Source organism: Bactrocera tryoni, unplaced genomic scaffold (genome assembly GCF_016617805.1).
Source record: "Bactrocera tryoni isolate S06 unplaced genomic scaffold, CSIRO_BtryS06_freeze2 scaffold_7, whole genome shotgun sequence".
NCBI classification, from domain to species: domain Eukaryota; kingdom Metazoa; phylum Arthropoda; class Insecta; order Diptera; family Tephritidae; genus Bactrocera; species Bactrocera tryoni.
Window position 1 is genome coordinate 4,982,944 of NW_024396366.1, and position 17,211 is coordinate 5,000,154.

The 17,211-nt window shown below is 35.0% G+C and overlaps 1 protein-coding gene across 1 annotated transcript in view; it reads right to left on the reverse strand.

The window, feature by feature from the left end:
* LOC120781633 overlaps positions 1-17,211 on the reverse strand; it is an 84,604-nt gene that overhangs the window by 30,354 nt on the left and 37,039 nt on the right. The gene's annotated exons all lie outside the window — the stretch shown is intronic.

A 17,211-nucleotide genomic window follows, 5' to 3' on the forward strand; every position in this document is an offset into this window, starting at 1 on the left:
CTTATGGTATGTGGTGAGCATTTGTACAACTCTGGTGTGTGAAACTATCGGAATAGAGGACTTTTTGAAAGTATTTTCAACCTTTTTTGCAACTATTTCTGTAACCTCTTTACTCTTAGGTTCATAGTTCTCGCCTCAGAGTCGCCCTATACGAAATCTTTCAAACTTATAACACAAAAGAACATCCTGGTAAGTAGGTAACTGGGACTCAGAGAGACTGTACGGATATATGCCAAACGCAGGACATTTCTGTCTAAATTTAAATTTAGATACAGAAATTTTGAGTTCTGTGTTCTGTTGGGAGAATATAAGTGATAGCACTCGGCGAAATCAACGACAAGAGTGAAGGGACTCGATGAAAAAATATTTGTGTGGAGACCTATCCGAACGTGTCCTTTGGCGTAAGTGAATGAATGCGAGTGATAGCACTCGGCGAAATCAACGTCAAGAAGTGTGGCCGCAAGCCGATTCGTCTTACGGCCATGATCACATATACCATTTCGGTAGCAAATGACGTGACAAATAACTTTTGTTTTATATATTTTGCCATGAGATGCGTATTTCAGGCGCTAGGTAGACAATTCCGAATTTTCAGATATCCCGAAATTTCAAGGCCGGAGTTGGGGTTGAAGATGTAATCCGATCTCAAAACAAAAAGTTGCATCAGAATCAGGAAGTAAAAAAAAGTCCGGAATCGACCAACCCTAGTGGGCGTGTATAGTCCGATTTTGTCCATTTTCTCATAAGAATGTCATGTACCGAATTCGGTTAAAATCATTTGAACAGATCCCGAGATATGTGGTTTGATATAAATGTGGTCGGCGCCAACCTTATCGTTAAATTTTGAACCCCGGCTCCTATAAAGCATTCTCATACCACCCCGAGGGTAAAATGATTTGTCTCTGTTGTAATCAGTTATATGGGGAGAGGCAGGTTTATCATCCATTTTTCCAGTGTCGGTAAGAGTGCTTAAGAGATTTGTCCTTGCGAATTCGGTTATTTTAGATTGAATTATTATGTTAAGCCTGTTAAAGGGCGCCTCTTGCTTCTTTGGCGCTTAGCGGGCGAGACAGAGGTTCAATTACGCCCATCTACGAAGTTGTGATAACTTTTTTACCAAGGAACCTGCATAGTAAATTTCTTTATCTCAATTTTTTCTCAAGTTAAAACTTGCACAGTCAGACAGACAGATGGACGGTCGGGCAGAAAATCACTCGGAATTTAACTCGGCTCGTCATGATAGTTTTAGGTGACGCAAACCGCCTTTTGATTCAATAATAGTTTCAAGATACCGTCGTCATGCAAACCACTTAAAATTTTTGAAAATTTTGCACAAATTCAATTATATAATAATATTCATATCTCCGGAAATTATGTGCCATGTGTCTGCAAAACTATGTAATCAGCTATTTTAATTTGATAGTCAACTTTCCCCACAACTTGAATGGAAAAATTAATATCAAGACGGAGTTCAAGGTCGAAAAATGAGGGTGTAGTAATAAAAAAATGTCAGTTTATTGCAACTTTAAAGCAATTTCTTGATCGTGTAACATCCGGTTAAAATACTTTCGGAACTGGGACCCTATTCTGTAACTCAATTAAAAAAAAATTACTGAAATACGGGGTTTTTGTATTTGGTAACTCGATTTTCGTATTTTCAACTCTATATTGGAACAAAATATTCGTTAGTTTTTGAGTTGTAACTATTGACCGATCGACTTCAAATTAAAACTGGGTATAGTTGAATACATTGCCTATACAATGGACTACGATATTTTTAATTGGTTGCAAATTGTCAATTTGGCATTAAAAAAACGACTATTTTTTTCGTAAAAAACGATTGTTTTTTCAAAATTACGCCATTTTCTTAATTTTTGATATTTTTCAAAGATTGTAGTTCGATGTATAGAAAATATATTTAAGTTTAATAAACATTTTGATTTTTTTTGTTTCAGCTACTCCTTCGACCGCAATCATGCCAGCAGTTGAGGCACTTTTTTTTTCGGCAATTCACTTTTCAAACTTTTTGAAAACAAAAAAATATTTAATATAGCTAAAAATATACTTACTTTATTACATTCCAAGTACATTCAATCTAGTACTTTCTTTTAAAAAAATTCACGAAAATCGCCTAATTTTTCATGCGTCACACTAGTATAGCCCCTTAATCATTGGTTGATTACCCAACAACGCCACCTGTTGAAGTTTCTATGAGTTTCTTAAAGTCTAATTGACGATTGTAACAGAAACTATTCTTTTCAGAAAGGTCTTATGAGTTGCGTGATCTGTGTGTTTTAGTTTCCGTCATAATTCTTTCAGTGTATTGCAGTGTCGGTAGCCGTGAGTTGCTGGGTTTTAATTGTCAACCACTTGCCAAATTATCTGCTTCGAATATTTTTCAATCGCTTTTTTCAATTATTTTTTTGTCGTAAGAAATAAAAAAAGGTGATAATAAGGGATTGGAGGTAATTAATTGTTATTGAGGTTATAAATACAGTAAGACCTCGCCTTGCGTAGTAGTTACGTTCAAAAGTATTTAAAAATACAAGAAAGACTAGAAATTCAACCAAAAATTAAAAATAGATAAGCAAATAAATACATTATAGAATTATTCATACTCTATAGACGAGTTTGAGGTCATTTTTTTCAAAAAAAAGTTAACTGAACAGCTTGTTTATTATGTTGGGGTAAGGTTCTTTGTAACAATTAATATCATTTGCTACCGTCCAAGAAACTTATGGTCTTTTTTCGCTATCAGGATCGTCTATTGAAGAAATCTGCATTTCAATTAGATTCATTGGTTTGGAAATTTGCTGAAAAAAAATAAAAAAGACAACAACGGAACTCGAAAAAGACTGACTCATTACGGCGCAAGTCAGCATGCAGCCTCTAGTCACTATTTGAGAGATTTTGAAGTAAAGTCTCATTTTGTGACAAATTACCATTCACAACACAGTCACAAAATAATGACTCAAAATTGTCACCTGATAATTAGCGGATCACGAAACGAAAAATAACTCTTCTTTTCCATTTTGAATATACTGACACTTCACTTATAGAGATCATCAAAGATATTAATCGACTGTCGTTCTTTATGTTTTGTCAGTAACTCAAACACGTAAAAGTACAAAAAAACTCAATTTCGTAACTATTCTGGAAAAAGTCAACATATGATTTTTATTTTTGTTATATTTTTATCAGTTTTATTAAAAATTCAATATTTGTTATCGACATGTTTATTTTCATTCAGGTTTATATACATTTCTAAATACCGAAATGTAACAACTGATTAAACGCTTTCGTTTTCAATTGAGAGATTGTTGTGACAATCACGCACCGAATGCAAAATCGTCTTTAGTCACAAAAATTGGCTATAGTTTAAAATCTCATATTTAGAGATTTGAGACTGTATCAAAAGACAGAATTCCGGTATTAGTTCAGTATCGACGCAATTTCGAAAAAATTAATTAGCTCTTTTCTACTACCGCTCCAAATTTTTTGCTGCCGCTACGCCAGAGCAGAGCACAGCACTTCATTTTTGGCTATTGCTACAGCTATATTTTTTTTTACTTAATAAAACTCCGAGCAGAGGAGAGCACATTATTTTACATTGATCTGCTATGGCTTTGCTCCGGCTCTCGTCAAAGTGAGAAATGAAAACCCTGGTTTTCAACACCTTTATATACCTAATAATATAATAATTATAATAAACAAAGGGGAAACCTTACCAAATTCTCACTTAAATTTTAAACTTAGTACAAAATCTGATGGTAGGCAAGAAACTTATGCCTCATGAAGGTAGTTCGAAGCACTACTAATCAGTAGCTTTAATTAGGAATAAAATAAAACGCCAATCAGATATGGTGCTGGCTTCTATACTGTCTTAAATTTTAGGGCAATAATTAATCGTCTTGTCTTCAACTACTCTAATTTATTTATTAGAACGACCAATTTATTTAATACAACAGGAGAAGTAAACTCTTCAGCTTAAAACACATATGACATTTCTCCAATACTACGACGAAGTGAAAAATAAGTTGACACTTCTGACAAATAAAAAAATCATAAGTAATGAAAAAAAGATAGCTGATAGCTCTAAATGAGAAATCTAAAATGGATAAATTGCGTGTTCACTCAGATCACGACGAGTATCTGTTTGCAAGCAATTTCTATCATAATTCTGAGTCTATAAGACATGATGCAAACTACCCAGGAGAAAAAGTTCAAACAAAATTTTAATAACAAATCTCTTCAAAAGTTAGAAAAAAAGTACAACCCATATACTTGAATACTGACAAAAGGTAAGAAAACCAAAAACCGGATCTGCAAGATTCACATGGACTCAACATGAAAGAATTAACCAATTAATAAACCTACCCAATAATTAGAAAAGTTACTAGTATAAGGCTCTAGCAAATTTAGAATGTGCGGAAATGCATAGTGTATTCTCGAATTCGGACTAAATAAATTTTTAAACAAAATCCATCCTTTATAATAGGAAATTGAATTAGAAAACTATTGATGATAAATACGTTATTCCCAATATAAGTATATGTATTTGCACAAAAACGCACCCGGAAATTGTAATTAAGTTCCCCTGGTTAATGATATTTAAAAAAAAAATTGTTTTTGCTAAGATGCCTAAACTGCTATGTCAAATATGAGTTTGTTTACAGCAGCTGCTTAAGTCAGTCCACCTCAGTAGTGCGTTACGATTTTTACAATGGATAAAAATATCGAACTAAGAATTTGTCTCAAATTTTGTATTTGTATGTGCGAAATCGCTGCAAATGTTGGAAAAGGTTTACGGTGATACAGTTTTGTCAAAACACAAGCCTACGGAGTGGTACAAAGCCTTCAAAGACGGTCGAGAGATCGTTTAAGACATGCCTTCGACCTCTTCCACTGATGAAAATATTAAACAATGGAAGGATATAGTTATTGAAAATCGTCTGGTAAGTGTTAGAGAGATGCCAAGAGGGCTCGATACATATCTATCACAAGTCCGTTTGAATGATTTTGTTGGATATTTTGGGTATAAAACGCGTTCTTGCCGACTCGTCCCGATGCAGTTGAATTTTTTTTTTTCAAAAAGCGTGTTATTGTGACCGAATTTAAAACCAAGAACACGATTAATACCATCGATGAACCATCGTATTCACCAGATTTGGCTCCGTGTGATTTTATTTGTTCCCCAAACAAAATTCCATCAAATAATACTCGTTGAACGAGATAGAGAAAAAACCGCTTTGTTTGTAGGAAATGGAAATTAAGAATTTTGAAGACTTCGTTTGGTCTAAAAAGGGCACGTAGCATTTTTCACATATACATCGACGACGTGTTAAGAAAACAAATACGAAAATGTTGATAAGTTTACGTCGACGATATAATTATATTTTCTCAAACTGAAGAAGAACATGATGAGCACATTGAATGGCAGGAAAGTTAGGGCAAAACAATCCAAAAAAATTAGATAAAAATAAAATTCCTTTAGAAAATTAAAATAACTTTAAGAAATCATTTGACCTAGTAGTAGGGGAGCCTGGAGTGCTAAATTTGCAGTCACTGGAGTCATGGAGACTTACTAGATTGTCAAGATAACGTTTAAAAAAAAGAAAGTCAAGGTGAAGTTTTCCATTTTAGTGGGGGGAAGAGCGGGTGATTATTTTCAGAAATGTAAAAAAAACAGTCACATAAAAATACTCAAACGCGTCAGTCATTTATGGTATATACGCGCATTGTATTTCTGATAGTCGATAGAGGAGGGGGGAACGTAATGAGAGGTTAAAAAAAAAAGTTTCGAGCGTGTCAGATTTTCAAAGCGAATGTTAAGGAACCTCTAAAAAGAGTGTCATTTAAATTTCTGACTATTTCGACGTGACCAAAAGTCATGACTGATTTTAAAAAAAAGGTGACCTTGAGATACTCGAGCGCGTCAGATTTTTATGCAGGGGGATGAACTTGCTGTCAGAGTCTTCCCAAAAGATAATCTGACAATTATATAGAGGGATATCGTTAATCTGCCGATTTAAAAGTGGAAGAATTTTGTTTGGTTCTTGTTTTTGTTACAGGATGTACAGTGTATACATATATATGTATAGAAAATTGAATAATTTATTAATATGAAAATAGATATAAATATTAAAAACAAAAACATGTCAATTTTCGTCAATCGAGTCATCGTCGAAGTTGGTTTCCACTTCTTGAGCTTCTTGAACTTCCTGACAACCGGCTTCGCTTTGCGATACTCCAAAACAGTTATACACTTATTTAGAGTTTGTGGAGTAAACTTTTTGATTTCATACGTTTCTTCGCCAAAGAAAACACATTTGACACTAACGTCACTCATTTTTACATTGGATGTAAAACTGATCGCTGTAAATGGAAAAAAAAAATAGAAAACACCACAAACAAACAAAAGTGTCAAGCGTCTACTAACAACAACCACGTTATGGTGATCAGCTGAGATGGCATCATGGCGGCAGACGCTAGTATGAGGACGGTGCGAGAGAGTCAGAAACAAACAAAAGTGTCAAGCGTCTACTAACAACAACCACGCTATGGTGATCAGTACGCTTGGCCTTTTGTTGACGATTTCACGTGTATCGCCCCCTGGAAACTGTCAGATTATAGGATTTTCGTAATTCTGACAGAATTACATTTAAAATGAAAAAAAATCTATCGCGCTCGAGTATTTCAAGGTGGCGTATTTTTTTTACAAATTTTTCACTGAAATATACACTCGTCTTCATGTATTTAATTTACCATCTCTTAATCTTACGCGCTCGAGTTTCCCGAAGGATCGAATTTTTGTTGGGTTCAGGGGCTGTTTTGTATCACAATGATTTCTAAGATCCTTAATGACCGAACACAGGATTGCGCTACCAATGAAATAATAAGAAATTTGATCAAACAATCGACCTGCAATAGAGTACAATAGGGCGATTCATTCCGCAACAAAAATAAAATCCATTACTCAAAATAGGAACAAAATAATAATTTAAAAAATAGCAAAAGCCCAACAAACACAGCTAGAGAGGAACATCCCTTCTCGACCAAATAGAGTGTTTGACGTTGGATTTTCATACCATAGGTAAAAGTTTTTATAAGATTTGTACTCAGCAAATTTGGTTATTGTAGCTTAAGTCGTTTGGGAGATATATACATTAAACTTGCTAGAGGCCGGGCCACTCCCACTTTTTTTTTAAATTTTGCACTTACTTAGGTGCTCCTGGCTACTGCGATCCTCTGTACTAAATTACAGCCTCATATCTTAATTTAGTGCTTTGTTATGGCACTTTATGTGTTTTCGGTTAATGGCGATTTGTGGGCGTGGCAGTGGTCTAATTACGCTCATCTACGAACTCGAATTTTTTTTGTACGAAGAAACCCACATACCAAGTTTCATCAAGATATCTTTATTTGTACTCAAGTTACAGCTTGCCCGGGCGGACGCAGAGACAGTCAACCGAATTTCAAGTTGCCTCGTCATCCTCATATATATTTATATGTATATAGTACCATAATAAGCAGATCATGCCACTGTAGCATAATAAGCATATCATACCACTGTAAACTGCAAAACCCGCTGACTAAACAATCTTTGCTTAGTAAACAAATTCCTTTATAAGTGCACGCTGAAATATGAAACGCGCGCATGATCGCTGTCAAATCAAAGTTTGGCACTCTCCCTCTTAAACTTTTCTGTACAATTTAGTCTTAAACTGATGAATCAAATAAACACCCGTCCGTTCAGTAAATTTTCGCGTGTTATAAAAAAACATTTACAGCGTTGACCTTAGGCTACCTAGCCCGGTCAGTTATTGGACTCAAGTGTTGACAATACGTAAGTATATAATATATCTAAGTATCTCTATTAGTTTTAGGTGTTACGTACAACCGTTAGGTGAACAAAACTATAATACTCTGTAGCAACTGGTTCCAAGAGTATAATAACCAATGGTTTGTTTGTGTCTTAAGAAAAATAAGCTTTAAATGACAACGACTCTGGCAACCCTGGAGCGAAGTGGAGAAAAATAAAGTGTGAAAGAAATAAATTCAATAAATTTAATACTTTTAAATATTTACAATAATTAAAATAAACAACTTGTTTGTATACGAAAGTGCTTTTCACGGAGATCGACTGAAAGTTGAAGTGCGGTGAGGAGATTGAGTAGATAGGCTGTTGCACCTGCTAAAAGTTTCTCAGGAGATGTAAGGCAACCCATTACCATTTTTTTTTCATTTTTTTCTTATTGGACTTTGACCAGCAAAAAGGATTTTGGAAAAGTCACTACCATAGTATAAGCTTTATTGTTATCCAATACATGAACCAATTTGTACTTGCGTTCGTTAAGTTAAGCTTTTTTCCTGTACTAGGCTAGCCTAAAAGCATACACCGCAATTGATGAACGTTTCATCTGGTAGTTGCCACACATATATTTATATATTTATTTATTTTTACTAAGTATTGGCTAACTAACTCACCATTACCTACGAATAATCCCTAATACAATAGACATATAGTATATATGTAGCTGGATTATGCTTCGTACCCCGCCCCCTGGAGGGGGTCAGGAAATACCAATAAGCCAACCGAAACAATTAGTTTCCGAAATAGATGAATTGAAACAAAAATTGAGAGAATTAGAACAATTATGCGAACAATTAAAAATTGAAAATCAAAAGCTTAAAGATTAAAATAATCGCCCACTTGTGCCTAATTATAGTCAATCTCAATACGAAACCGATGAAGAAGAATTAGCTCTAGAAACAGACTGGATTTTAAAGAAAAATAAAAGGCCTAGCAAAAAGCGTAAGGCCGAAGCTTCACCAGAAGTGATTTTAAAAGAAAATACTTTTTCTTTGAACGGTGAGACACACAGTTAAAAATAAAAACCGAAATATGAACCGCTACCTCCACCTATTATGATTTCGAATATCTCTAATTATAAAGAACTAAATAACCTAATTAAAGATAATACTAAAAGTTCTTTTGTATTTAAACTATTAAATAACGATATCCATAAAATAAGCGTTACATCAAGTGATGACTACAGATCAGTTACAAAAATGTTGTCTGCGTCGGGAGCTTCATGGTATTCCTCTGAAGACAAACAAACGCGTCCAATAAAGGTTATGATTAAAAATCTCCACCATTCGTGTAGCATTAGTGATATTATCGCTGATTTAAAAGAACAAGGTTTACATGTTATGAACGTCGTAAATAAACTCAACTGGAAAACACGAGAACCTTTAAACAAGTTTTTAGCTACTTTTGATTCTAATGAAGACATCAAGAAAATTTATGAAATCAAACACATTCTTCACACCGTTGTTCTCATCGAGCCTATTAGGAATTCTAAACTTATTCCACAATGTAAAAATTGCCAGGCATTTGGACACACAAAGAACTTCTGTGTGTGTGTGAAAGCACAAAACCATCGAGTGCCAAAAACCAAACACAGAAAAACCAAAATGCTGTAACTGTGGCGAAAGCCATCCGGCAAACTACAGCGGATTTATTGTTGCCAAGGAGCTTCAAAGCATTCGTAACAAAGCCTTGAAGAAACAAAAAGTTACCACAAATTTGCCCAGTACATCAGTTAATCCACCTACTGGTAATAAAAGTACTGTCAACAAGCAGAATCGTGTACAGACGAGTAAGCTCACTTTTTCTGAAGTACTGAAAGGCAACACAAACGTGGTGAACGAAAAAAACACAAAGATGACCGAAGACCTACTAACTCAAATACTTGAGATGTTAAGTGTACAAGAAAAATTCAATAAAGATCTGTGCAGCCGCTTAGATAACCTCGAAAAAAATAAAAATAAAACAAAATTGAAGGCATGAATGGTGCTCTCCGAGTTATAACATGGAATGCAAATGGACTATAAAAGCACCAAGAAGAGCTTCTAGTGATTTTACAAAAAGAAAAAATAGATGTATGTCTTATTTCCGAAACTCATTTTACGAGACACAGCCATATAACTTTCAAAAACTACGATATCTATCATACAATCCACCCTAGTAATTGTGCGAGGGAAGGCACTGCTGTTATTGTTAAAAACAGCATTATACATTATGAGGATAGAAAAATCAGTACGCACAATATTCAAACCACAACTATTACATTAAAAGCAATGAACCAACCCTTGTCAATTACTGCAATATATTGTCCGCCGAGATACAAAATCCTCGTTGAAGAATATAAAGAACTTCTCAATATGCACAAACACAAATTTATTATGGGAGGCGACTTTAACGCTAAGCATGTTTACTGGGGATCGCGCCTAACGACAGCTAAAGGGCGAGACTTATTCCAGGCAGCTCAAGAAACGGGGTGTGAGTTTGTATCGACCGGAACACCAACTTATTGGCCAACGGACACCAACAAAATACCTGATGTAATAGATTTCTTTATAACCAGAAAGATATCTCGAAATTTCATAGAAATAGAAGGTGGATTAGATCTAAGCTCTGATCACTCCCCATTATATTTAACAGTAAGTGAAACAGTCATTAAAAGAGATCTTAGTCTGAAGCTATACAACAAAAATACGGACTGGACTTCGTTCAAACAAATACTTCAGACTAAAATAAAGTGTCCGAAAATCACAACAATTGAACAACTAGAGTTAGAAGTTAACACATTTACGAAAGAAATTCAACAAGCAGCTTGGGATAATACTCCGGAGTTAAAGCGGAAAAGTGTAGGTTCAAATTACCCCAAAGAAATAAAAATCCTTCTAATTAAGAAAAGAAAGTTACGACGGAAATGGCAACAAACCCGCTCACCACTCGACAAAACCAACCTTAATAAGGCAACAGCAGAATTAAAACGAGAAATTGCTCATATTAAGAATGAGTCAATTAATAAATATTTATCTCAACTATCCGCTGACAAAAAAGATGATTACTCACTCTGGAAAAGTACTAAGTATCTGAAACGTCCAACAAGTCACGTTGCACCACTAAAAGTTGCTTCCAATACATGGGCTAGAAGTGATTGTGATAAAGCTAATGCATTTGCAAAACACCTAGCTGAAACCTTTCGTCCAAACGAGGATAGTGAAATCGCGTTCCTCAGTAGCATTCAACAGGATCATGCAACAATCCCAGCAATCACCATTTGTGAACTTAAAAGTGAAATTAAAAAGCTTAAAGTTAAGAAAGCAGCTGGCTTCGATTTAATTACAGCTGAAGTGTTAAAGCAGTTACCATACAAATGTTTACGGAAGCTCGCCTATCTTTTCAATACAGCAATCCGTCTGACATATTTTCCAAGCCTTTGGAAAGTTGCCGAAGTTGTTATGGTTCCTAAGCCAGGAAAGGATCCTCACGTAGTCTCGTCATATAGACCAATTTCACTACTTCCACAAATCTCAAAACTTTTTGAAAAATTAATTTATCTAAGATTAAAATCTATAATCGACGAAAAGCAGTTAATCCCATCGCATCAGTTCGGTTTTAGAAATAAGCATTCAACAATAGAACAAATTCACAGAATAACATCAGAAATAGAAAAATCTCTGGAGGGAGGGAACGTATGCTCAGCTGTATTCCTTGACGTTGCACAAGCGTTTGACAAGGTATGGCACGAAGGCCTTATGCAAAAACTAAAATCATGTCTTCCGGTTGAGTATTGTGCTCTTTTAGAATCGTATATCACCATGAGATTTTTCCGTGAAAAACAAGAAAATGAATTCTCTAAACTAAAAGAAATTGAAGCAGGAGTTCCTCAGGGAAGTATCTTAGGTCCACTTTTATATATTTTGTATACAAGAGACTTACCGTTAGCACCAAACAGTATGACTGCCACTTTTGCTGATGACACCGCAATACTATGCGTCGAAAAAACAGCAGAAAAAGCTGCGCTAAACCTGCAACATGCAATCAACTCTGTAGTAAGCTGGACTAAAAAATGGAGAATAAAACTAAACGGTGGCAAATCGGTTCATGTAAATTTTACAAACAAAAGAATCACTTATCAACCTATAAATATTCTCGATGTCTGCATACCATACGCAAATACAGCTAAATATCTTGGCATCACGCTCGATGCTAGATTACGTTGGAAGGAGCATATCAAAATAAAAAGGATTGAACTTAATCTGAAATTGTCGAAAATGAAATGGCTAATTGGGCGAAGGTCAAACCTGTCCATACACAACAAATTACTTCTTTATAAACAAATAATCAAGCCGATATGGTCATATGGTGCGCAACTGTGGGGATGTGCCAATGATGGCAGTATTAATATTATACAACGTTTTCAAAACAAGGTGCTAAGAGGCATTGTAAATGCTCCTTGGTACTGCAGAAATGCTGATATTCATCGAGACCTAAGGATGAATACAGTCGCCGAAGAAATAAGGAGTCAGGCAGATGCCCACTACAAAAGGCTTAATGCACATGTGAACGAGGAGGCGAGAAATCTTCTTTTAGACACATGCCTCTCTAGTCGATTATGTCGCAAAAAACCACATAGCTTAGTTGGAAGCTAAAATATAAAGAAATTAATTATACTATATACCGTATATGTATGAATATTACTATTAATTTCTATGTAATTTGTTTTTAAGTTATTCAAATCAAACTGCTCGTTAGTTTTTGAAACTAGTTGTAGTGATATCAAACATTGTTAAAGTTTTAAAAATGTTTGTAATAAAAAAAAAAAAATGTGAGAAGTGGATCCCAGAAACCTCGTCTGTGAAAAACTTTGGAATCCCTGGAATAGGATGCATTGAGGGAACTCGTGTAGATTTGGTGAAACTCTTTGTGTGTCTGTAAACCTCTAATTTTACTGCCTTTAGCTTACCTATTTGTGATTTTTATATGACAATACGAGCGGTAGATGCAACTCGCACCGGCAAAAGTTACAATGACATCGTATTCAATATGATAAATCAACATTATCTCTATATGGTAGTGTCATAAAAATTTATTTCATTTTATTTATTTATTTTATTTTGCAAAAATTTAAATAAAATACATAAAAAATTTATGTGCATATGTATATAGTATTTATTTTGCTTGTTCAATTTCAATATTGAGTTTCGAAAACTTGTGGTCTTTTTGATCTTCGCCTTTCTGAAAAATCTGCATGCATGTTCAGTTTAACTTGTAAGTTAGTCTTTGATTGTGTTTTCCACTAAAGTTTCATGAAAAAATTTCAAAAACTTCTCAAATGTAATTATGTACAGAAATTTGTTTATTTTAATTTTATTTTACTAAATAGTTACATTAAAATAAATATTACTTAAACAAACTGTTTAATATGTTTTGAATTCGCTTTCGTTTAAATTGCGAATATGAAATCAGAAAATTGTAATGATTCCTATTTCCAGAATAGGGCAACTGAACGAATTGCAGATGTTCGAAAAAACGAAAACAGCACGATTTACAGAACCTGCAAACAATTTGAAAACGGACAAGTAAATATGGTCCAAGTTCGGATGCAACCGAACATTTTATACTCCTGCAACTTGCAAGCCAGGGAAATATCTTAAGGTGTAAAACCAATAATATACATAGAGTTAAGTCAGCCGGATGTTCGAAAAAGCTGATATTAGTTTTATAGGGCCTAGGCCAAGTTTTCGCTCAAAATTATACCTATATTTTATTTATATTTTTGTCATGAAAAAAAACGCTATTTTATTTTCATTTGGATAACTCACATATTGGCCGATACATACGGTACAAAGTCACCCCGAAGTTCGAAAATCCTTATATTAAATGTATGGGAGCTAAGGGAAGTATTGGTCCGATTCAACCCATTTTTGACATACAAACATACCATTATAAGAAAAAGATTATCCCTTAATTTCAGTTATATATATCACAAATTGACCGACATTTTCGCTCATAAGTCAACTATAGGTACCGGGGTTTAAATATTCGGTACCTAGGGGAATGAATAGTTTTTATTGGATTCAAACATTTTTAGATAATAAAAAGACACACAACTAAAGACATTATTAGTGAAAAGTTTTATCCCGTGGAAACTGAGCGAATCAAGTGAAATTTAAAATTGTGCTAAATGGGAAGTAGGCGTGGTTGTTGTCCGATTTGTCCATTTTCACACTGTGATACACGAATGTAAGAAGAATGCCAAGTACTAATTTTTTACCAAATTGGTTGGTCGGGTCCTGAGATACGGGACTTCACCAAAAAGTGGGCATGCCACGCCCATCGTCCAATTTTCACACTAGCTCCCATAAGGTTCTCTTATACCATCTCGGTGGTAAAATTTAATGCCTCTGGTGTATTTATTCATTGATTTATTGCGCTTTTAGTAGTTTTTAACAGAACTGTTATAAGTGGAGTACGCGGGGTTATTTTCCGATTTCATCCATTTTCACACCATAGCTAGAAGTTCTTATAAGATTTGTAAATTTGGTTGTTGTAGCTTAAGTGGTGTAGGAGAAATGTATATTAATATGTATATGTATATTAAACTTGTCATAGGCGGGGTCACTCCCACTTAAAAAAAAAAAATTGCCCACAGGCTCCGATTACGCTTATCAACGAAATCGAATTTTTTTTTTTGTACTAAGGAACCTACAAGTTTCATCGAGATATCTTCATTTTACCTCAAGTTACAGTTTGCACGGACGGACGGGCGGACGGACGGACAGACAGTCAATCGGATTTTAACTTTTCTCGACATTCTGATCATTTATATATATAACCCTATATCTATCTCGCTCAGTTTTAGGTGATACGTACAACCGTTAGGTGAACAAATCTATAATACTCAGTAGCAACTGGTTGCAAAAGTAAAAAAATTATAAAATATTTCCCGAAAACGATTTGTAGAACTTGCCTGATAATAGACTTTATATTATAAGTTTCTAGAAGTTTATTGTAATGTTCAAACCAGAAGAGGAAAAGTATTTTCAGAAATATTCAAAGGCTTGGGAAATTTAATTTATAGAATGTACCAGAAAGTTCGTATCCTCTTAAATGTTTAACTTTGAATTTAAACAGAGAATATTTGTATGAACCTCCTGTTCCTTCTTATAAATCATAGCATTAGTCAATATTAAATTCAATATTTATAATAATAGGATTATGGGCATGATCTATTTTCAGCCTTAATTCAACAAAGTTAAAAAAGGCAATTGGGTAAAGAATATGCAGGTTTATTGTTAGACTTCCATTACTATAAAAAAATTATGTGGCGTTTGTTTTGTCATTTTTCTTACTGTATTGCTATACCTGAAAAGTAACTCAACTCACATTCCGTTATGTTCATTCCAAAACAACTAATAAATCACAAATTTATAAACCAGGGTTGGAGGAAAGTAAGAAAATTTGCTGAATTAAAAATAGCTGATTTTATCGTGGAATACTGTTCTCTATTACAGTTAATCATACTATATAATAAAAATACTACTGCAGCTAGATCCTTCATCGGATTCTTTGAAAAACATTACACTTCATCCTACTAAGTGTTCAATGCCGATACTGACGATGTTGGCCAAACAAAATACTAAATTCCATAGTGGCGCTTTTCCAAAAGGTGATGTCTTAGTTATGGGTATAGACCAAAACTCGTACTCATTCCTCAAGTAGGGCTTACCTGCTATTCTTTACCGTTCAGTTCAGGATCCGTCACCGCCAGGTCCCGACAACACCTCCTTCGGAGAGTTGCCAAACCTAGAAAGGCGGATGTGGGCATGCAGGTGAAACCGTCATCGATCAAGACGTCTTCGGGAGAACATCCCTTGAGCCCAGTCAACAAGTGCGAAGACGGAGGGATGTAGGGCTTACCTGCTATTCTTTACCGTTCAGTTCAGGATCCGTCACCGCCAGGTCCCGACAACACCTCCTTCGGAGAGTTGCCAAACCTAGAAAGGCGGATGTGGGGATGCAGGTGAAACCGTCATCGATCAAGACGTCTTCGGGAGAACATCCCTTGAGCCCAGTCAACAAGTGCGAAGACGGAGGGATGTAGGGATTTTCCCCAACAAGAAGCACGGGAAAGGAAACTGAGACCTACGCAGAAATGGCTCCTGGGTGTGGGCCGACAGTGGTGAAGGTGGGCATCAAATCACTGATTTGATGGCACTGTATCTCCCCTTCGATTCCCCATCTCCACCTCCCACAGAAGAGCTGAGGGAAATCACGGAGTACGCAGAAAAAAAGGTATACAATTTATTATTGGAAAGTTGCTAATTTCAATCTTACAGCCTGGGGCAGCTCGGACTGTAAGGATTGCAGAATGGTTATTATTTACTACATTAACTCTAAGGACTTACCTATAAATATGGGTAACACTCCCATATTTATAAATAGGCGTAGAAGGGAAGGATATGTGTAGTAGAAGTGCGGTAGGTCTAGTACCCGATTGAAAAATCCCTTTAGAGCACTCCTTTTCCGACCACAGGTACAACAGGAGTCTGAATCTACCGAAGTATAGGAATAGGTCAAGAACAAACTGGAACACATACGTGGCCGAATCCTTTCAGTATCTGACCCAACAAGTTCTATGTCAGATATATATTTAAGGGGGTATTCTGGTCTAGAAATTTAAAAAAATCGAAATTTTTTTTATAATTTCAAAGTTTAACTATTCAAGAATATGTGTACAAGAGGATTTTTCAAAATTCAAATTATTTTCAGAGATATAGGCATTTTTCTTACCCAGCATCCAAAATGGTTCGGCCGGAACTAATCAAACAAACGACATGACGCGAAATTTTAAACGCGGGTTTCTCAAAACTGACTTTTTCGGAACGATACCCACGACTTCTCAAGTTCTACTGGACCGATTGACTTGAAATTTTTATAGAGTCTTCTTTATAGGCTTGTCTATTGTTGGAACTAGCCTCATCCCCAAATTTTTATTTTTATTATTTTTAAAAAATTCGAAATAGTCAGAAAAAGTAATCCAAAAAAACTTTTTTTTTCAGGCAGTCGCCATTTTGTCAAAAAAAATGTTTCCCACTTTTTCGTAGTTCCGGCCATTGCGACATTATTCTAGATTAATAATCTTTGTTTCTTTTGGTTTCAGATAACTAGGAGGGTTGAAGTCATGGGTATGGTCACGTGAAAATTTTTAGAGACCCCCACTTCGTCAGCTCATAATTTATGAAATTTTTTACTTTTTTTAGTTTTTAATTTTTTTCTGTACTCTTCTAAAATTAGCAAATAACTAATAAAAAAATGGATAGTAAAAATATTAATTGCCTTTTTTACGACAC